Source organism: Acomys minous, assembly GCF_964271855.1.
Source record: "Acomys minous genome assembly, chromosome: 8".
Classification (NCBI taxonomy): domain Eukaryota; kingdom Metazoa; phylum Chordata; class Mammalia; order Rodentia; family Muridae; genus Acomys; species Acomys minous.
In genome coordinates, this window is record NC_140489.1 from 99,607,519 (window position 1) to 99,629,312 (window position 21,794).

A 21,794-nucleotide genomic window follows, 5' to 3' on the forward strand; every position below is an offset into this window, starting at 1 on the left:
GGATTTCTTCATCACCCTGGGTGGGAGTTAGCTTGTTAGTAAGCTCAGTTCAATGAGCAGGTCATAAACATCCCACACTGCATCTTTTCTTTGGTTTTATTTTTTATGACTGTTTGACTATCTTTATCACAATCACATTATGTGAAACCCATGTCAAAGTGTTGATTTACCTAGAATCATTCCTTTGGTTAGTAAACAAATGTGTTTGTGCGAGAAGATGGAAGAAGAAGAAGAGGAGGAGGAGGAGGAGGAGGTGGTGGTGGCAGTCAAACTAGAACTAGAAGCCACTGGATTTCAGTTGTTTTATACCAAATCAAGACCCACTCTCAAAAAAAAAAAAAAACCCTCTGTCATTTCTGGTATATACCATCCCAAGAATGGTCCCCCCTGAAAGAAGCCAGCTCAGAGGACCGCACTGGTAGGAGGAGACCTTGGGACAGGGCCCAGGCCTGTGATTGAGTTGCCACAGCTTGCAGGAGTATGTGATGTACTTAGCTTTATTAAAATACAACAGAAAATGGCTTTATCCATCACCTCCCAGGGAAGCGAGACTGGCAGAACTCTAAGACTTCAGTGGTGCTGCTTTCGGAGCCTTGTCTTTTACACAGACTATTTTTAGCATAAATAATGTGCTCTCCATGTATTGTCAAGCTGACAGATGAGCATGTTCCTGGTACCCACAGACCACTCATTCACTCGTGAAAATGCTAGAGACCGTCCAATAGGCTGCTGTCGACTATGCAGCAAGAAGCCCCTCCATCCTGGAGGTCCACAGCCTCTCCCCTCAGAACTCAGCCAGAAGTGCCATGATCTCTGAACGTTGCAGCAGGAAATGAGGCAACACACACATACACACACACACACACACACACACACACACACACACACCAGCCAGAAGAAGGCAACTCCAGGAAACCTAGATAGACAACACATTGTCAGAAGTGTGTATTACAGAAATGGAGAGCACATAACGAACTCTCCCCTGCCATCATGGGTCTGTGAGACTCCATTACCCAGAGTTAGATGTCCTCCTTGTTGTCAGCCACTGTCCAAGGATGCTGAGAAGGTCAACAACTCATTTGACTACTCAATCAGCCCATTTCTCAGATCCCGTTGAAATAAATACTTTCTTTTCCTCTTTGATTAGATCATAATATCATTTCTGTTTTCTCTTCCCCCTCTATTCATTATATGCTGCCAAACTTGAATTGTAGCAGGCTGTATTGTGGCCAGACGCTTTTTTTTTTCTCCTCTTCTCACCCAGGCTAATTCTTGCCATTCCTTGGAGCTCTACAGAAATGCCACTTCTGCAGCCACCTAACTAAAGTAAGCCCTCCTAGCATTTACTTCTCATTACTCTCCCTTGTTAGTATGCAGGGTCCCCAAGAGCAGAGTTACACTTGCTCTGTTCGACACCATCCAGCATCTCTCAACACAGGCGAGCAGAGGCTCCAGCACAAAGCATGGATCCCTTAAGTGACATTTGGTGAGAGGAATGAATGAGTGAAAAAATGAAGAAAAGCGGGGGAGGCAAGATAGTCTAAGCTAAAGGTCTTAGCTTTCCAGAATTCATCACATTGCTTACCCCCATTCATTCCATCACCCATTTTTGTCATCTATAACAGATGAAATACATGTTAGGATGCAATTATCTATCCTTCTCAATGACTGAGAAAGAGCCCAAGGATGGGCAGTGAAGACGCAAAAAAATGTTTCTCCCGACATTGAGGGGCACAAGCAGATCTATGGATGGCCCCGTGAGGCTTATCACACAGTCTGCATTCAACCAGAGCTCCATAGACTAGCTGCCTCCCTCTGATACTGAGGGCCCTTCCTAACTGCCACAGCTGTGCTGACCTTGTCTCTTCTGGGCACCTTTTGCAGTTAACTGCATTACAATGGGACTGGCCTCACTGTGCTTCTATACCATAATCCACTAAAAGATGAATTCTAAGGACTATCTGTTGTCACCCCAAGCGAGCAGGGGTATGAGAAGCTCATCAAGGCTTGTTAGTTTATTGGTTGATCATCTGTATAGGAACACAAATGGAAAAAATTCAAGTCCTAAATAACATAGAAGAAAAAAAATGCAGGCTAGAAACAAAGAGCAGAAACTAGAGACAGGTCTCACTGGCCATGTGTGTCAGCACAGATTCACATCCTGCCTCTTTTCATTTGTTCTTTTGAATCGCAATGTGTCCCCCCCATTGTGTGCTAGAAACAGATCTGGAGATTGAGAGGAAGGAAAATCAAAAAGCACGTGGTGGGGCACGAAGTAAGCAGAGCAAGATTCTACTTGGAAGAGCCCTGTCTGGTTAGTGCTAACAGTAGACATTGATGCTACTCCCACTGTAGGTAAGTCATAAAGAGAGCCAAGGAAGATAGTAAATGTGTCTCACACTTAGTAGAAGTCTCCAGTGGGTGTGCCCTCCACAGTGGCACCCCAGAGCATTCCTTTCTTCCTGAGGTTGATAATCAGTCTGAAATGACTGAACATGAGATACAGGTAGACGTGCGGGCAGTAGAACACCACAGGTGGAATGGAAACAGAGAAGAAACACTAGGCCACACCTGCTAGCAAGAGGAGGGGGAGAAATCAGGCCCAGAGGACTTAATGTTAAAAAGAAAAACCCAAAAAGAGGAGGAGGAGGAGGAGAGGAGGAGGAGGAGGAGGAGGAGGAGGAGGAGGAGGAGGAGGAGAAGAAGAAGAAGAAGAAGAAGAAGAAGAAGAAGAAGAAGAAGAAGAAGAAGAAGAAGAAGAAGAAGAAGAAGAATTATTCACGTGCACATTCAAGATTTCTAGAGTAGGTTGAAATCCAAAGACCACCATCCCAAGACAAGGAATGTTATATCAAACTCCCAGACATCTCACAAGGCCCAGAGATGCAGAAAACACTAGCAGGAAGCTATAAAGGACCGGCAAAAAAAGAGAAAAAGAAGGAAATGGAGACAGAGAGATGGCATAAGTGCTCACTGAAAGCTGGTGTGTATGCTGTTCATTACCAGGCATGACAATGGCTTCCTACAAGTGAGCATCGCTCTGCTCCTTTGATAAAGAGTTCACTATGTAGGGCTGTAAATGAATGAAAAGGTCCTATACCTTATCCTATTTATGAGTCATCAAGATGATTTGATGTATTGTTGCAATGCTGGTAAAAGCCTGAGGCTCATAGGTCAGAAACAAAGCATGTTAACACTCACAGTCCACCAAGCAGCAAGGTTGTGGCATTTTAGGGATTCCTCTTGCCTGCCTAAGTCTCGGATGGCCATGGGGAGAGGACCAAAGGATAGAATGTTCCTTACACAATGGGTTTGCTTCACAATGAATGGCCTCATGGTTAGGAAACCCAACCCTACCTAAATGAACAGAAACTTAGATGACCTGAGCCCAATTAACCCATGGAGAAACACCGTCTCTATCCTTCAAGGCTGTCTGCTACATGGAACACAGGTCCTTAGTGCCTCTGCTTACAGCTGTGCAGACATACAAAAGGTCTACAGAGAATACCTCTCATGTTCCCTTGCCATGAAGAGAGAGTCCTACCTAGCCCTGTCCCTTCTCTGAGTCAGCGCAAGGATGGAGAAAGTAAGGATGCTGGGTGAAAAGGAAGGAGGAGTAGCAGAGACACCTCGTGTGATGGGATAGCTCCCCTTCCATCTCCTCTGAATTCCACTCTAGAGCAAGGACCAGCAGGATGCAAGAGCAAGGACCAGCAGGAGGACACAGAATCCCTGACTGGCCCAGAGAGCAAGGCATTCTAGGGTGTTTAAAACCAGTCTCCAGCCACTGAATGAGCAACTCCTTGGAGACCCTGATATCTTTGCATTCTGTCTTTGGCAAACCTCACTCCCATTGCCCGGACATTTCAGCTATCCAAAGAAACATATAAGCATCCTGCTTTCCAGGCTCATGGGCAGCCAGAGGAGGAAGTGTAGCAAATGTGCCTGTCTCTCACTAAGAATGAGGGGTAGTGTCTAACATAGACTTCCGCTTTTGTTTGTTTGTTTTTGCTTTTGTTTTTCCAGACAGAGTTTCTCTGTTTAACCCTGACTGTCCTGGGACTCCCTCTGTAGACTGCCTGTCTCTGTCTCCTCAGCTCTGGGATTGAAGGTGTGTGCCATCAACAGGTCTGTAATAGTGTCAAGTCTAGAGTTACTTGCTTTCTCATCTAGGCACACTGAGCCCAATGCTAACTCACAGACTGCACTCTTAAATGGCAGCTAGGAAGCCATTGCAGTTACTCCCTCCGATCTGTTTTTTCTTCTGCAGCCTACCTACCCAGAATTCCAATCCTGAGGCCCTTGTTCTGATCTCCAGATTTTCAACCACAAGGCCCTGCCTAACCCCCAGCCTTCCCTTTTTCATTGAGTTCACAGCAGGGAGTCTACAAGGCCCTAATCTTCTTTCTCACTCTCCCCAGCATCTCTTAAATAAACGTTATATGATCAGTTACAGCATTGCCCTATTTAATTGATTTATATGCACTTTAAAAAGCTTTACACTGCACGGAAAATACATCTATCATAATGCTTGATTGAACTGAAGAAAGGAGACGGGAAAGGGGGGGATTAAAATTTATTGAGTGCTTACTATGTGCCAGGTAATGCACAAGGCACTTTACGTGCATTACCAACTTTAATCTGCACCATAGTCCATGAGCAGGGCACTTCTCCCTATACAGTAGATGAGGATGTTGAGACCAACAGAGGTGAAGAGACTTGGCTGTGACGGAGCTTCTGGCTCTGAGCAGGATTCACTTGCAGGCCATCTCTGATTCTAAGCCAACATAAGCCTCAGTACTAGTATCCAGTGCCTCTATAAAATGGGGTAACATAAATAGAGGCTGAGGAGACAGCTGGGGGCTGTAGAGTGCTTGCTTTGCAAGCATGTGGACCTGAGTTTGGATCTCCAGCACCCACATAAAAGCTAGGTACGGTGTAGATATTTATAACCCTAGCACTGTGGTGCCAAAGACAGGTAAATCCCTGTACCTTGCTGGCCAGCCAGTGTAGCAGAATAGCGAGATACAGGCTTAATGAGGGACTCTATCTCAAAACATATGATAGATATCAATAGAAGACAACCAGCACTGAACTCTGGCCTATGCGTACATATCATAGCAGTACACACATATGCACACACAAGAACATGTACACATATATGCACTATATGCATGTACACAAACAAAAACATGCTATAAATAAAAAAAATCCATATTAGTATTGTGGAAGTTTTTGGCTTCTTTAAAAACTCAGTTATGTTATGTAAACATGTTTTTGCTTTAATCCCAGGTGTGGGATATGGGTGCTACTCCAATTTGCCCACAGCTGGTAACAGCCTAAGGAGACGGCAAGTGTTCTTTGTCAACAGAAAACTGCCGCCTCGTGTGGAGGTGTGGTCTTTGCCAGTTGGGAAAAATACTAGAGTCCGGGGATGAGTGAGGCGGATGAGGATTGCAAGAACAACACTTGGAGAAGATGGTCAAAGGAGGAAGAGAAGGTTACTGCTGCTGCTGCATTTGCTGTTGCAGGCTGAATGTACTGACAATGGAGACTGGTGTTGCCCCAAAAGAACATGAAGATGCTAAACAGCAGGAAGCAGCCAAAGAGAACTGTCTTCCTTCTCCCCACTAACCTTTCTCTCCTACCTAGTGTTCAGGTGTTGGAAAGGATTGGGTGGGATGGAGAAGAGAGAAAGATATATAAGATATATATATGCAGATATAAGTGAGTATATACCATTTGAGTCTTGAAAGCCTTCACTTACCAGGAAACTGAGACAGAGGGGAGGACATTCTAGTGGGACTCTAGATGAGAGAATCATGGGAGAATGGCAAAGTAGAAGGATCCAGAGGGTCCTAGAAGCCTACAAGTAGAACATTATGATAGGCAGATTTGGGCTTAGGGGTCCCGTTCAAACTAAGGCACCAGCCAAGGACAATACAGGCGGTAAACCTTAAACCCCTACCCAGATCTAGCCAATGGACAGAACACTCTCCACAGTAGAGTGGAGAGTGGGATATTACTTTCTCACATACTCTGGTGCCTCACCTTTGACCATGTCCCCTGGAGGGGGAGACCTGGTGGCACTCAGAGGAAGGACAGCAGGTTACCAAGAAGAGACTTGATACCCTATGAGCATATACAGGGGGAGGTAATCCCCCTCAGGAACAGTCATAGGGGAGGGGAGTAAGGAGAAAATGGGAGGGAGGGAAGAATGGGAGGATACAAGGGATAGGATAACCATTGAGATGTAACAAGAATAAATTAATAAAGGAGAAAAAAAGAAAAAAAAAATATATATATATAGAGAGAGAGAGAGAGAGAAGGGGGAGGGATAGAGGAGGAGAGAGAGAGAGAATTTATTGGAATGATTTGCAGGCTGCGGTCCATCTACTCCAACAATGACTAGTTGTGAAAAGTAGTAGTTAGTTGCTCAGTCCCACAAGGCTGAGTGTCTCAGCTGCCCTTCCGTTTATGCTGGAATCCTGAAGGAGCAGGTTCCAATGGATGTGCTGACAAGGTGAAGACAAAAAGACAAAGAGCAAAACCTCCCTTCTTCCTTGTCCTTATACAGGCTTCCAGCAGAAGGCGTGGCCAGACTAAAGGCATGCGTCTTCCCACCTCCATATCTAATCAGAGGTGTGTCTTCCTATCTCAAAGGTCTGGACCAGAAGTGGATTCACCTACCTCAAACCAAGCATAAAATCTGTCACCGGTGTGCCCTCCATAGTTGGACTGTAGTTCATTCCAGATGTAGTCAAGTTGACAGCCAAAAACAGCCATCGCACACCCCTTGTCAGAAAGGTTCATTGAGAAAGAAGACGTCACTCTCACTGTTTCTTCAGATTGTATCTGTTTCTGTAACTGAATTTCCTGAGTACTTCATTTGACCATGACAGGACATGAGCAGACTCGGGCCATAAGCTATAAACATTTCCAAAGTTTTCTTTCTATACGGTTAACACTTTCATAAAATGCTATCAAAAAACAAATAGGAGATGGCTCAGTGCTTACTGTGAAAGCAAGAGAACCTGAGTTCAAATCCCCAGCATCCACTTTTTTAAAAGGTGGACATGGCCACTTATGCATCAACCCCTCCCCCCCTCCCCCCCCACCCCCGGCACAGGAGAGCAGAGACCAGAGGCTTTAGGAGCCAGCTGGCTAGTTAGCCTGGCCAAAATGGTGAGCTTCGGGGTCAGTAAAGAAATACTGTCTTGAAAAATAAAGTGGAGAGAAATAGAGTGATCCTCTTGTCTCTTCATATGGTGGGGGGGGGGGGCAGATACCCCTGCATGTGTGTGCATATGTGTGCATGCAAACACACACACACACACACACAGACACACACACACACAAACACACATACACACCCCTCCTAAACAATTTCTATCCAATATTACTGTGGGAAGCTAGAGAAAGCATTTATTGGTTTCGAACTGTGTTTATGAAAGACAGCGTGTGGACAATAATCAGCTACCCAAGGCCCCTCAAAGCTGGCGTCCTAGAGGCTGGAGGGACACACCATAACTGCAGCAGACAGCTAGGCAGGGCATCGGGGGTAAATGAGCAGAGGACGCAGTGCTGGACAAGCCCAGAGAGAGGGCAACAGAGACAAAGCAGAGTGGCTTTCACTCAGGACATAGGGTGAGAACCTCAAATTCTTCCTCATGGACCCTAAGACCAAACAAAGCAATCCTTGACATGTACTTGGCCCTTGTACTGAAGAGAAGTAAACTGCAGATTACAAATACAAAATATGCCATGGAGAAAATCAGATGGTGAGGCATTTTTTTTCCATAATAGCTATGACGTTATACTCGTCTCTGCAACCAAAAGCCTGACTTTTTTAAAATGCAATTTATGGGAGGAAGAATTGACTTTGACTCACAGTTTGACAGTGTAGGGAGAAGGTGTAGTGGAGGGAGTTGCTCACGGCGGTAGCGGCTGGATACGGGGTTATGCCTTCATAGCACAGTGGACCAGAAAGTGGAGAAAACGAAGCAAAATGGGGCTATAAACTTCAAGATCTACTCCCCAGTGGCCCACTTCCTGCAGCTAGACACCTCCTCCTAGGGCAGGTTTCACCACTTGCCAAAATGCTGCCACCTGCTGAGGCCCAAGTGCTCAGACACCTGAGGCTGAGGAGGCCATTTTATATTCAGACCCTAGCAGCTCTCTCCTAGTACATCTGGGAGACTTTGTCTTATGGTGTCTCTAATTGGAGCCTGGTAACTCTAGAGGTCCCTGACCCTGCACATACAGGGACCTTTCTCCAAATTCAAATTCACTCTGCCCTTGGAATCATAGACTCTTTCCACAGGCCTGCGTTTAAGATGTTCGAATGCCCACGATGGAAGGCGAACCTGTGTAGACATCTCTCCGTCTTCTCAGGTACACTTTGCCTCTATCCTGAGTCTTAGCCCTGTGACGTAGGCAGGGGAAGTATTCTAGACTGCTTTCTGCTGCTGTGATAAATGCTATGACCAAAGCATCTTCGGGAGGTGAGGGTTTGTTTCATCTTGCACTTCCAGGCCACTGCTTGTCCTTTAGAGCAGTCTGGACAAGAACCTGGAGGCAGGAACCATGAAGAAAAGCTCCCCCTGGCGCATGCTCAGCCAGTTTTCTTATTCAACCCAGAAACATTTGCCCAGGGCTAGCCCCTCACACATCAATCAGCAATCAAGAAAATGACCCACGTGCCCACAAGGCAATCTGCAAAGGAAATCCCCGAATTAAGATCCTCTCAGCTAACTAGGGGCTGTGTTAAGTTGGCAGCTGGCGCTAACTAGGTGAGGAGATTTCCGGCTATTAGAAGGCTTTCTGTACCAGGATGAATCAAAACAAAATTGTTGTTAACAACATAAAGGGTGACTCGTTGGTGCAAGATGTGTCTACAACTTCAGTTAGTAGGAAGGACCCGAAAATAGAGCAGAAGCGAAGCGAAATCAGCCACACAGAACTGACACCCCAGACCCCAGATCTTTCATTTGTTTAATTTTACCCCAGGAACAATTAACCTGTTCTCAAGTCAACGGAAGAAAAATCCTCTGTGGTTTCCCATTAAACTGCCAGACAGGTTTCACTGAAGAGTTTCCCAAAACAATGGGTTTTTACTTTCATGAACCGATCAGAACAGTCAGTGCTGAACAGGCAAAAGTACCCGCCCCTCTGCTCAGCACCATTTTACCAAGTACGAGTGTCAAATTCTTCACAGCTTCAAATTAGCAATGAGGAGCTGCAATTCCAGTGTTTGTGTGTTTGTTTGTTTAAAAAAAAAAACAGCCGAGATTTTTCTTTGTGTTTGTTTAAGCTTCATTTAATTCGGGCTCCAATCTGCCCGTCTTTGATTGCATTTCCAAATCCTAAAGAAAACTGATAACTCTTTCTGCCAATTGTAACAAACCACTGGTGTCAGTTATTGCTTTGGGGGAAGAAAAAAAAAAGGCAAGAGGAAAAGAAAAAATAAGACAGGGAAAGGAAAAAAGAAAATCTTTTAATACTTAGCTGACAGCTTTATCCAAAAGCGGGGAGAAAACCCTGGCTTTTCAGAAGCGCCCGCTATACTTGTAACAGCCTCTTTCCTGAGTTCATGTATCTTCTTTATTGTCCTTCATAAACAGCCTATTGGATCTCGCCAGCTTGCAACGTGAAAAATGAAAGAATTTCCTCCCATCCATGCCTCTCTTATCTCATAATTGTTTTGTTCTGAGACGTGGGGGAGACCTGTATAAGTGTCTCTGCTGTTTTATTTTGTCCTCTCCAAGCCTGTCTGTGCTTTCCTCTGGGCCTCTGACTCCTTCGGTTTTGTTTCTGCCTGAATCCAAATCTCTGCTGACTGTTCGCCACATCACAACCGACTCGGTTGGGAGCGATTTCATTCCAGAGAGCGAAGCGAGCACAATAAGAAGCAAAGGCACTGGAAACGCCACTCCCCATCTGCCAGCGATGGGTAGCAGGAAGTGGCGAGTGTTTACATGATGCCCACCTCCCATCACAAAGAATACCCTAGTTCGGACACGTGCTGCTTCACCTACGGTCACGGTAGGCGGGCAGCCACTCCCCTTTGCTGCTCTCCCAGGAGGTCTACCCCTGGCCCAGCCAACCGAGGGTGTCTGTGCTTTTGCTTTACCTTCAAAGACCCCCCTCATCTCTCTGAGTTCCACCTGCTCGGTGTTCTCATACACCTGATGTCTTCTCAGCCCGGGCAAAGCCACAGGCAGGATTGAGTGGCTACAAATGGCTGAGTGGGAGGGAGAGGAATCTTACAAATGTGATGGGTTACCCCGTGGGCGTGAGCATGCGTGCTTCAGGAAAAGGTCATAGAAGGAGTTCTTCACGGTAATCATGAAAAACATTTCCTAAATCTAGATGGCATGAAGCAAAGCAATTATCTCTGCTTGATGCCCTCAACACAACGGTCTAGGCGATGCAGTCCATGCAAAGGGCGCTATAACATGCCCGTCAGTTAGTTTTACTATGCTAATGCTGTATGGCAGATAATCCCAAGTCTCACAGCCTTACAGGAAAAGCCTTTCTTTTCACTCGTGGGTTTGCAGGTTTTCTGGGGTTGGCTGCACCGGGCTGAGCTTGAATTGGGCCAATTGCTTGAGTCTTTTCCTTCTCCGACTGTGGCTTATCCAGGTTGTCTCACGCTGAGAGGAGAAGGCCAAAAATGCAGACGCCAGCAGCCCAAGCCTGGGTATACTCTCACCTCCATGCCCTGTTCCCGAGGTGATGAGGATACACCATCCTGGGGAGGAAGGAAGGGGGAACACTAGGTGATTATTTACTCAATAATAATCCAATCTGGAGCTAGAGCGACAGATCACTCAGCTGTGTAAACACAAGGGCCTGCGTTTGGTTCCAAGGACCCATGCCAAAGGCCAGGCCTGATGACGTATGAATAGCTGCAACCACAGTTGAGGGGAGAGGAAGACAGGAGGCCCCAAGAGCTCATCAGCTGGCCAGTGCAGCTTAATCAGTGAGTCCCAGCTCCTAGAGAGACCCTGCCTCAAAAACACAATGTAGACAATTCCTAAAGAATAATACTGAGGTTGAACTCAGGTACATATATATATATATATATATATATATATATATATATATATATATATATGTATGTATATACACACACATACACACGCACACGCACATGCACACACGAACATGCATATATACAAAAAATAATGACCCAGTCTGCAAAAGTTGCTACAGGTGTGTTGTGGTAGGGTCTAAAAGACATGAAGTAATAAACTTGTTAAGGAGGGCTGTGTTCTTTCCATGCTTTCCTCTGCTGATTGAAACTACCCTCCAAAGACATTTCAGAGTCATTTTTCAATGTACAGACATTTCAATTTGATGGTAACTTCAAAGGTCATCTAGCCCCATAGCCTTCCAAAAGGAAATTTCTAATATTGTCTCCACTGATGAGGAGATCACTTCCTTTAAGGCCTGCTACACATACACACACACACACACACACACACACATACACACACACACACACACACGCACACACATACACACAGAGCACATGCACACATGCGAGCAGGTATGCACGCACGCACACACAGTACATCGTCTCTTTCTACAATATGGCAATGTTCCAGCATCAATGGGCAGCTGTTAGGGATCCCAAGCCTTCTGTCTCGTTACCCTTGCCAACTGGACACAGCCTAGAGTCATCTAAGAGGAAGGCATAAATCAGATTGGCTTGTGGGCATATCTGCGGGAGTTGTCTTGACTGCTAATTGATGTAGGAGGGCACAGCCCCAGTGGGTGACATCATCCCTAGACAGGTGGTCCTGAGTTATATAACAAAGCTAGCTGAGCAGGAGCCTGTGAGTCCTCTACGGTTCCTGCTCCAAGTCCCTGCTCTGATTCCCCTCCGTGGTGGACTGTGACTTAGAAGCATAAGCCAAATAAGTCCTTTCTTCCCCTAAGTTGCTTTTTGTCCGTATTTTATCACAGCAACACAAAGGACCCTAGCACACCTTCCCCTTTCCAAGTGAGAAACAAAGTACCGAGTTGCTTTTCCTTAAAGCCCTCGTTCCCAGCCACCATGTTTCCCACACATGTGCAGTTCTGTTGTTGTGTTACTACGCTAATAGCCTGTGTCTGATCCCAGTGCTCCAAAACATCAGCCAGAAAGTGACAGGTCGTGGCTTTCTTGGGTTGAGGTGAAGTTACTGAGAGTACAGACATGCTTACACATGCTGTTCAGCTGCTCATCTACTGACTGGCCATGAACTGTTGCACACTTTGCTTCCCACTGGGCTTGGGGAATGCAATAGCAAATACAGCTGACGTGCCCCAGATCATGTGAAGGCTACCTGGAGATGCAGATGTTTGTTTGTTTGTTTGTTTAATGTGGAAAGGTGGGTACCATTGCCAGGGTAATCTTCGCTTAAGAGGCAACATCTTGGCTGAGACCTAAAGCACAAAAAGGAAGCTGGCCAAGGGGGACACTCAAGGCCATCTGGCTGAGCAGCGCTGGGTCTTTAGTTTGGGCAAGAGCTTGAGATATTCAGAAACCAAAGCAGGACGGCCAAAGAGGAAGCACCACAGCGGCAGAGTGGAGTTCCACAGACATGGCCGGATGTGGAAGGAGCCCAGAACTTATTCTGTGCACAATCGAAAGCCACTGGTGCAGTTGAAATAGGTAAGGGTACGCAAAGCAACAGCTCCCACATTCCTTGTACATATACCCATGCTGGATTTGTGAAGAGATAAGCCTACCCAAAGAAGCTGATAAATTAGGCCCCATTAATCTAGCCTATTAGCCAGCAAGCCTTACGTTTCCCTCAGGACATACATAGCAGCCACATTTGCGCCATGACTTTATGCAAACTAAGAAAAGGCACAACTATAAAGAGGTGAACAACAGCGCCCCAGGAGAGAAAGAGTATAGTAGAACTGACAGGGCAACTAAACAGCAGAGCCTTAAGGGGCTATAATTTTCATGGCCAAGCAGTTTATCCGCTCAACTGGCCAGCCCAACCACCAGAGGTTGGGACTAAATCTTAGGTGACGAGATCTGGGTGTACAAAGGTGCACACTCAGGAACCCCCTAACGAGAGCATCTGTCCTGGTGCGCCATGTACAGTTGCTGCCTTGTCCCATCAACTACCTCTGGATTGTGGTCTCGTCCTGTCCAAGAGGCCCAGCTTTATGATGCGCTTCTCATCCAAGGTCACCTACATGTTGGTCAAGACTGCCCGATTGGTGGCCCAGTTACACAAAGATGCCAATGCTTCTAACTTCTCCCCTCTGTGACTACCAATGTCACCATCATCACTGGCCACTTTGTGAGACTTGATTGTATGGAAAGGATGTGTGAAGTCAACAGTCCTTAAAGTTCAGACCCTTGGCCGAGGAGACATGGAATTCAGACAGAGGAAGAACTATCAGTACAAATAAGTCAGGCCACGGGAGAGCTGGGCATAATTACAGGCCTGGAGTTAGCACCACAAGGAGGGACCTTAGGATAGACAAGGAGACACCTGGGAGCCTTGAGAAGCCCAGGTGACAGGTACAGACGTGGATGTAGATAGGGAATAGAGAGACATATAGAGATAGATATAGACATATAGATATGGATGATTAAGATATGGATTAAATAGATGTAGATACCAAGATAGATAATTGATAGATGATGATAGAAATATAGGTGATCGATAGATAGATAGATAAATGATAGATAGATAGATAGATAGATAGATAGATAGATAGATAGATAGATGTCCCTGTCTTTTGTTATGGTCTGCCTCAAGAATCAGGGAGCTCTCAGAAATGGATAGCATAATCACATCCGAGACAGTCGCAACTTTTGTTGCAGGATGTTGGCATCACTCTGTTCCTTTCTTTGGTTCCTGTCCTACCCAGCCCAGGGTGGCACCGTCATAGCCCCAAATGACATCATTCCCTTCCTGTCCCTTTGGTTATGGAGCATCTCCCCAGTGCACCCCTCTCCTCCTGACCTTAGCTCACACATGTACAGACTCAGGAAACCAAACATTCATGGACCTTCGATACCAGACAAGGCATAGAATCTGTGTGACCAGATACTGTCTGGTTCATATAGCTTCTTTGATTTTTTTCTATTTTTTTTTCCTGTGTATCTGTTTTCTCATTCTTTATGTGAACATATAATGACAGTGTATCAAAAAAGAAAAAGAAGGGGGCAGCTTCAAAGCTGGCCTTCTTGGCCTGGGGTGAACTCTGTACCCACTTCTACCACTCTTCTCCCTGAGCTCCTGTCACTCAACAAGGCCCTTCTGCTGGTGTAACATAGCCTCAGCTTCTGGCTCCATTACTCCCCACTGGTCTCAGTGTCTGTTCATTGCTCACCAGATGCCCCTCCCCTCTTAGGCTCTAGGAACTCTCAGAGCTGGGGTTGGACAGCTGTGCAGAGCCCCATGGTCTCGGAGAGGACACGGGGCTCTTGGTTCACCCAACAGTGGAGAGGCAGAGGCAGGAAAGGTGCTAAATGGAATTTCTGCTCAATGAACTGATTCTGAAAATAAATAAGTTCTTTTCTCCAAAGACCTGAAAAAAATCTGTCTTCTCATTCCAATACACAAAAGTTATATTCATTTAATAAACCTCCTCATGGACATGAAGTGGGTAGGAGCTTATTAATCATTAAACCCATTTTGTGGACTGGAAAAGCAAGACCTAGAAGGAAACTGGAGCATGTAAGTAAGCACTGGCAGTGCTAATATCCCTGAACAGCATCCTACATAGGGAGAAGGCAATCAGAGCCCCATGCTGGCAAGGGGAGCATAGGACCAGAGCCCTCCTGTAGGTCCCTATGGATCTGTATTGAATCTATAGGGAGCTCTGTGGCCACCTACTTTCTCTCATTGTGAGCTCCCCGAGGACCAGTGTCAGCATCAATCCTGCCCTCTTCTCTGTCCTCCTAGAACCCAGAAGAGCGAGAAAATGACCCCCCTGACCTGTGGATCATCTGAACCCTTGCAAAAACCTTTTGTTTAGTCTGGGATCTCCTATTTTCCAGTGAGGTTTCCAGGCCATCTTCTCCTGTTCTGCCTCCAACTGTCAGAGCTCCCAGCCTCCAGGTAACCATGGCAATCACCAGCAGTGACAGGAGCCTCAGCAGGCCCATTCTGACCTGCTCCGTGCAGATGGGGTACCATCTTCCTGAAGCTTCTGTGCGGAGCTGTGGGTAGGCTCATATCCAGCATCTACCCCTTATACACCTGCTGCTAATGCTCAGGAGCTGCTAAGAGAATCAGTCTCCCAGACTCAAAGAGCCAGTGCAGGAAGGGGAAGATGGGCTTTGAGCCTCCTGCTGCTATTAGAGTAGGGCTTGGATCATCAGAGAGCTAGTATGTGGTCCAAGAACACGGAGGGCATCTAGGTGGTAGCCAAGAACAAAGGGCTTTGCTCGGAACACCCACCATTTCCAGTCTTAGGCACGCTTCCCAAAGGAGGCTAGCACATAGGACACTAGCACAGCTGAACGAGTGGGGAACCTATCATGCCCCCAAAACAGGGGCATGCACTAGCCATCCCATGCTCCTCTTACCCAACGACTTGTTAAAAAGCCAAAGCGGAGATACTAACAAGCCACGGGTGCTTGCCCCACACCCACTCTCCGTGCCTTCGGCAGTGCTAGTCCCCTCTTTCAGTTTCTTCAGCCAGTTCTCCAAGCTCTTTCCAGTTCTTTCACATTGGCACAACATCTACCAGTCTGACCTCACTTTACTTCTCTGTCTTCCCTCTTCCTGTTAGGCACCCCAGGGTTATACAGGCCTCAGTAGGCACCCCCAAGTCAAGATCCATAAAGCAGGGGTGGGGTGCTCTGCAAGCCCTGCCCAAAACTAAGGATTTCGGGTCCAGTTTCTTCTGAAACATCTTTAAATGGAAAGCGCAAAGGTGAAGAGAGTGAGTTCCTCAAGAACACCCAGTCCCACAGTTGCCTCGCTGCCAAAGCCCTGGCTTCTGGCTAGTCCGCTTTGCAGCCCCAAGAGCCCAGTGCGGATGATGTAGAACGTCGCAGTGCTCCCTCTAGCGGCCAATGTCTCGCACGGAGTCTGCTCTGTGCTCTCCCGCCAGATCGACGCAAGGCTACTGCACCCCCCTAGTTCTACACCGGAGAGACGAGTATTTGTAAAAACAGGCTTCTTCAGCTAGATCTCCTGGCCTGGGAGAGGGATCCACTCTGTTACCCTGATCAAGCAAGCCGGAATGAGGAAAACTGCCCAGCCTGCCTCAAACTGAGCTATCCACCAAATACGAACACCTGAACTGCCTCACCAAGCCAACTTGCTGAGTCAACTTTCTTGTTTATTTGTTTGCTTTATGCAACGTTAACGTCCCAGGAAGTCCTCCTGGGGAAAGGCCCCGTATCCCAGACTTCTGGCACCTGTGGGTGATGGCTGTGTGCCTCACACTCAGCCCTGGAGAGGCTCTTTTGTTCATCTCTGCACTTCTGGCACCCACACAGCCGATGTCTGCTGAAGTCACATAAGGACTCTTTCAGTGTATTCGCTGTGACTAAAGATGTTTCTCAACACACTCTCTGAGGCTCCAGAAATGCCCAGTTTGTGCCCACTGAGCAACATCCTATTTCTAACCCCTAACACACCTCTTTGGCACTCTGCTGGCCACGCCTCAGCTCAGCTCTTGAAAGATAACCACCCACCTGACCCAGCTCTGGGTGAAGGTTCCAGAAGACTTAAGTGGAAGATGGAAGGAAGAAAGGAGAAAGAGGAGGGGGGGGGGTGATCAATTATCTACACATCTAATCAAAGCTGGCGTTTGACACAAAGCCCCACCTCGCTCCCTCTTCAGTCACGCTGTCATCTGAAAGCCAGGCTGCTCTCACTTTAATTCAATAAATTAATTAATTTGAACAGCTTTATTGAAATATAATTCACATACCATTAGAATTCACCCACTGAAAATATAACTCTATAGTTTTCAGTATATGCAAAAAGTTGAGCATCCATCACCACCATCCATTTTAGAACATTTTCATTACCCCAAATAGAAATGCCACATCCATTAGCAGTCACTCCAAATTCCTTCCAAACTCCACAGCCCAAGGCTACGAGTAATCTACTTTCTTTCTACTTCTGACTCAGTGTCATAGCCTGGCATCCTACATGGCTAGCTTCTTCCCCAGCATGTTTCAGGGTCCATCAATGCCGTGATGTTCATCATCATCTCATTCTTTATTGCTAAGTGATACCTCACTGTGTGGATTATACATTATATACATAGTATTCATGCATCCATCAGTTGATATATATAACCGGGTTATTTCTACTTTGGGCTATTGTGATCCAAATGAATATACATAATGATCAATTATCAAAGTGAGTACTTTCATGGTACTAAGAACACATGTTTTCCTCCCTCCCACCAAGAATAAGAGGCAGTCTATCATAAAAATGGTCAGGACATGGTAAAATACAGGAGTATTACAGGATATTTGTATTTAATTTTGGACTTCTCTGTAGAAGGCAGAATGTTAAGTATCCTCAGATAACATCTATTTCTAACGGAGAACTTTGTGCTAATTTTTGCATGACAATTGAGCCCAGGTGAGACAAAAACAGAATAAGATTAAGAAAATGTAAGTGACAAACTTGCCCATTGTCACCACTGTGGGGCTGGAGCCATGTCTAGAATTAGGACAGCAAAGCTGTCTTGTGTTTTCCCTCTGTCTTAGCATCTCTTCCCTAGTGTCACCGTCACCTGCTTGTTTCAATTTGTGGGCTCAAAATTGATGACACTATTTTTTGGCACGATGAAGGAGATACAGACAGTATTGCCCTCCTGGATTTCATGCCCCAGGCAGGAAGCCAGGCCATGGGGAAATGGACAAGCAGGTCATTCCACAACCCGGAGCACTGTGACTGATACAGGAGGAATCTGTGCCTGGTCTGTCACAGTGGGCAGAGAGGCGACTCCCAGGGAATGGCCAGGACAGACCTAAGGAGGATATACTGCCAGGGAAAGGATGGCACTCACTGCAGAGATGGCCACAAGCAAGCCAATGCAGTTGAAACAGATGGAGGCTATTAGAATTCTCCCCAGGAGAATACAGTTCAGGGCTAAGGATGTTTGCCTAGCAGGCATGAGACCCTGGGATCCATCTCCAGCAGAGTGACGGGAGTAGAAGAAAGGTGGGGTAGTGTGGACAAGAACAGGAAGGAGCCACTGAGGAGAGAAAGCAGGAGGAAGCACAGGACAGGGTCCCAAAGATACTCAAGAACCTTGCAGATCTGGACACAGAATTCAGATTTTATTCTAAACATAACAGGAATTCAATGATGAGTTTTGGCCAGGTCAGTGTTCTAGCCCAACTTCAGATTGTTTGTTGGTTGGTTGGTTGGTTTTTTTTGTTTTGTTTTGTTTTTGTTTTTTGAGACAGGGTTTCTGTAAGCAGCCCTGGATATCATGGACTTGCTTTTTGTAGAGCAGGTTGGCCTCGAACTCACGGAGATGCCACTGTCTCTGCCTCCTGAGTGCTGGAATTAAAGGCGTGCGCCACCACGCCCAGCTCCAACTTCCATTCTAAGACTGCCATGAAGAGAGAGTAGGTTCTGAAAGCAGAGTCAACAGGGCGGCCAGGTGAGCTGGCAGACACCTGCAATCTTAGCACTTGGGAGGCAGAGGCAGGGGGAGGCCATCTTCAGCTACAATAGGAATTTTGAGGCCAAACTGGGATACATGAGAGTTCATCTCAAGAAGAAAAGAAAAGAAAAAATATATATACTAGCAAAGGGACTGGCTGGTGAATGGGCTGTCAAAGGGACTAAGGATAGGGACAGGAGGAAAGGGTCACATGAGGCTACTAGATTCTGGTTTGTGGGAGCACCACCCCCTCGGGTGGAAGGATGGCAAGAGGGATGATTTGAGGAGACATTGTTTTAAGATCTTGTGCAGCAAGCATGTGGAGACTCCAAGCAGGTGGCTGAACGCAGGAGACTGAAGCACTTCCTGGAGAGGGAATTTCAGTGGAGTGGGGGATGGGGGGCAGTGGAGTTAGGATGAAGCAAACATTTTTTTTTTTTTAGGCATGGGTACAGATGAGACGTTTCCCAGGAGACATCACTGAAGTTTCTAAAGCCTTTTCTGTATGTTCTACATTGTATCTCTCAGGTAACAAAGTGGTAAATCACTTCCATCCATTGGGTGTGGGATGGGGGGGGGGGGGGGGTAACCTCACAGGTGAGCCAGCCTGGCTATGTGATGCCATGTAAATCTCACAGGCAGATTTTCTTTGGCCAGTCATGAGTATCTTTTCAATGCGGGACACATAAAACATTCCCACTCCCTGGCCAGATGATAGTGAAATGGGGACTTGGCAGCTGGCCTGACTCCAGACAGCATGTAGGCTAGCCCCCAACATGGGGGGGGGGGGAATGTCCTATCATAGTTAGATGGCATTTCGACAGGTTACCACAGCAACAGAGAAGTTATCACAACACAACCATGGCTAACCAGCAATGCAGAGCAGGATGACACATTTGAGACAATGAGAAAACAAGAGACTGAAATTCCATGTGTCCATGCTCCATCAGGAAAGGGAGAATAGGTCCAGCCAGACCTGGCCACACGCTCACCGCCGTCACTGTTGTTGTCGTGTTTAATCTTGAAACAGAAGAGATGTGCTGTGTTTTCTAACCTCTATGGACAAATTCCAAGACCTTATTTTCCAAAAGAATCATTTGCCCTGGCTCCTGATGGAAGATTGTCACGTTTCTGAGACACGGTCAGTCTTTTCATTCTTTTCCCAGAAAACCTGGGTGAAAAGAATTCTCAAGAATCTCAGTGCAAGGCCAGGCATGGTGGCGCACGCCTTTAATCCCAGCACTCAGGAGGCAGAGGCAGGCGGATCGCTGTGAGTTCGAGGCCAGCCTGGTCTACAAAGTGAGTCCAGAACAGCCAAGGCTACACAGAGAAACCCTGTCTCAAAAAACCAAAAAAAAAAAAAAAAAGAATCTCAGTGCAGAGATAAGACAAGTGTACCTTTCCTGTCTACAAGCAAGACAGCGCAGCCACCTCTCCTCAGCCACAGGGACCCTGCATGGGAGGGAGTGAGGCAGTAAGTACACGCTGAGCTGGGGGGAAAAGAATTAGCCAGGTCACGTTCCAATTTGGCTTTGTCCAATCAGTCTTTGAATGATGAGGGTGATTCAGATATAAACGAACTAGTGTCGGTCGGGTTTTAGTTTATGGAGGGAAAGAAAGGTGTCATCCATCACCCAATTGTCAGTTATTGATTGCCATGATGGACGGAGACCCAAGGTGGATGACACACGAACAGGGAACAGAGAAACGTGATGGTCTACTCCTCAGGAAATCAAAGAACATTAGAGCTGAAGGCGAGGCCCACGTCCGTCCTGCAAAGAGCGGGCAGCGGAGCCCACTGTGGGCACTGAAAGTCCAGACCTTCTGGATCCAAAATGGCTGGGAACCGAGGGCAGAAATCACACCTTCCAGAACAGTGGAGGCAGCCCTGAGCAGGGAACAGCTGGATTTGAAAGGCACCTGTAAGATATATTGAGAAAACTGGAGGTGGCTCCCCACTGCCGGGGAAGAGGTTAGACACAGTTCCACAGGCCCTGCCTCCGCAGCTGGAAAGGGAGACAGGGTTTGGGCAAGCATCAGAAAGATTAGCCTAGGTAGATACAGAAGGGGAGGGAACCCAGAAGGCCAAGTGACAGGGAGTTCCCAAAGGAAAGGCAAAAACCAAAACAACAACAGCAACAACAACAACAGCATTTACATGGGGTCTAATCACTGACTTCATTCCGTGATTCACTCTGTCCCCCCCGGAGCCGTGCAGTGGCCACAAGGAGTCCTGTTCTAACTGTATTCTCCCTCCAAAGCCAGGAGGCCAGCCATTGCTGGTCCGAACAGAGAGGCAATTTGTCAAAAGGTCTATCAGGGCCCTCCTATGCTAAGCTTTGCAATTACGGGTGCCAGGCATGGGAGAAACAGGTTGACAGATCTGTGTTTCTATCCCAAAGTAAACCACGACCCCCTCTGCGAGCCCCGCATCCAAACCTCCCCGTGATAACAGACTCTTACAGAGCCATTGTGTTTATACTACCCATGATTTGTATTTATTCTTAAAGACCACAAAGATTTCACAGGGCACAGGGCACCTCTGGGGCAGTTTATTTACTGAAGACTTGACCCAGAGTGAGTAAAAACATGTTTTGTTTAAAAATGTGTATTTTTAAAAAGACAGCTTCAGAATAGTCTTGTTTGGATGCTTGCAAAGAGACATTAGAAATTAAGAGAGCAAATGTGAAACCTTCCACAAACGTCGAAGTACTATTTGTGCTACTCACAAGCACAATTTTGGGCAGGCGTCTCTACAGTACGTGAGCTCAGCCCATACAGAGGCTAAGGCAGGAATGGGGGTCTGTGGCCTTGGTTCGTTCATGACGTTTGGCTGCACGGTCGTCTATGGCCCACGCGGAAAGGGAGCCAGGTCTGGGGCTATAGGAGACACACTCAAAGGTAACCGAGTGACCACGTCCAAGGCTTCTTCCATCCATGCTGTCACTGACACTACAAAATACCGTGGCATTTGGGAAATGACATGGGGAAACAAAACGAAATTACGTTTCGGAAATCAAATTTCACTAAACCAGTTTTTGGTTTTCTTTCTTTCTGTGCCCTGCATCCCTTCTGCCAGTCTAGATTAAACAGCTTGTTGCTTACTGAAGATAGAAGGAGGTCACAGAATGCGCAAGCCGAATGTGGCATAGATACACCCCCAGTGAACTGAAGGAAAGTGG

At 46.7% G+C, this 21,794-nt stretch overlaps 1 long non-coding RNA gene across 3 annotated transcripts in view; it reads right to left on the reverse strand.

Annotated features, from left to right (window-relative positions):
* Positions 1-9,476: 9,476 nt before the first annotated feature.
* Positions 9,477-21,794, reverse strand: part of LOC311602812 — a 43,379-nt gene continuing 31,061 nt past the window's right edge. For all 3 annotated transcript variants that reach the window (XR_014780855.1, XR_014780856.1, XR_014780857.1), the window contains one exon: positions 9,477-10,753. This is a non-coding gene — a long non-coding RNA (uncharacterized lncRNA). The remainder of the gene's footprint in view (positions 10,754-21,794) is intronic.